Here is a 1756-nt window from a genome sequence, read left to right as displayed (position 1 = left end):
AGTAATTTCATGGCCTTTCACCAGTCAGAGGACAGAGAGCAGCTAATGGCAACTAACAGGGGACGTGACTGTTGTCGAAGGCTTTCATGGCCGGAATCACTAGGGCAGTGATGACGAACCTTTGGCTCTCCAGATGTTATGGACTACAATTCCTACATCAGCTCTACCAATTGGCCATGCTGGCAGGGGCTGATAGGAATTGTAGTCCTCTAACATCTAGAGTGCCATAAGGATTGCCACTACAGCACTAGGAGTGTTATGCGTTTTCCGAGGTTGTATGGCCGTGTTCCCAGTAGCATGGCGTTTAGCCTGCATCTGTGGCTGGCATCTTCTGAGGATCCTCTGCGTCTACAGAAGGGCAGTCAAGGTGAAGCTGTGGGTGAGGGAAGAGCTTTGCAAAGTCTCTCCAATTTTACTTCTTTTACCCAAGCGTCCGATCCCAGGGCCACGATCTGCTACATATAGAATCACTCAGAAGAACCCCCCCCCCAAAAGAAAGACGGTTATTCCACTCATTCTTAAAGGCAGCTCTTGCCACCACTCCCAATTACACTCTAGGAAATTGACTTTAGCCTCTGAGGAAGAAAATGTGCATGAATCTTCTTGTACTGACCTGGAGCAGCTGGTCTATCCAAGGTCAGTGTTGTCCACTGCTGATGTGAAGCAAGGTCTTGAGGTGTGGGGTGGACTGTCAGCTGAATCTGAACAGCCAGTCTGATGCAGCAGCGAAAAAGGCTGACATGCACTTTCCAATCCACTTTTGCAGCTGGATTTTTGCTGTGCAAAACAGCCAAATCCGCACTTGCAAGCCATTGTGGAAGTGGATTGAAAGAGCTTTATTCTGCACGTAGCGGAAGTGCCCATGTTTTTGAGGGTGTATCAACAGGGGGCATCACCTCCAAATCATAAGATATGCAGTCCGGCTGTGCGCTGCATTAAGTCAGGCCTGCGCCTGGAGTACCATGCAGTTCAGGAGGCTTCACTTCTAAAAGGGTGTGAGCGGGCGGTGAGGTGCAGAAGACGGCGGCGAGGGCGATCAGGGGCCTGGAGGCGGAGACCGACCCCTGTGAGGAAAGGCAGGAGGACTTGGGAGTGTTCAGTCTGGAGAAGGGGGACCGCGATGGCACCCTCGAAGTATCTGAAAAGGAGCTGTCACTCCAGAGGGGCTTTGCTTTCACATCCTGCATGTGAGCTCCCAAAGGCACCCTGTGGGCCACTGCGAGTAGCAGAGAGCTGGACTAGATGGCCCCCCCCCCCCATGCCCCGCCCCCGCCAACGCCCGGCCCCCCCCCCGCCCCCCCCCCCCCCCACCCCCCCCCCCCCCCACCCCCCCCCCCCCCCACCCCCCCCCCCCCCCACCCCCCCCCCCCCTCACCCCCCCCCCCCAACCCCCCCCCCCCCCCACCCCCCCCCGCCCCGACCCCCCCCCCCCCCCACCCCCCCCCCCCCCCACCCCCCCCCCCCCCCCCCCCCCCCCCCCCCCCCCCCCCCCCCCCCCCCCCCCCCCCCCCCCCACCCCCCCCCCCCCCCACCCCCCCCCAACCCCCCCCCCCACCAACCCCCCCCCCACCCCCCCCCCCCACCCCCCCCCCCCCCCACCTCCCCATAACCCCCCCAACATCCCCCCCCCCCCCCACCCACCACCCCCCCCCCCCCACCCACATAAGAACAAGCCAGCTGGATCAGACCAGAGTCCATCTAGTCCAGCCCTCTGCTACTCGCAGTGGCCCACCAGGTGCCTTTGGGAGCTCACAGG

This window comes from Sphaerodactylus townsendi, linkage group LG04, assembly GCF_021028975.2.
Source record: "Sphaerodactylus townsendi isolate TG3544 linkage group LG04, MPM_Stown_v2.3, whole genome shotgun sequence".
Lineage (NCBI taxonomy): Eukaryota > Metazoa > Chordata > Lepidosauria > Squamata > Sphaerodactylidae > Sphaerodactylus > Sphaerodactylus townsendi.
Note: the sequence above shows the minus strand (reverse complement) of the source record.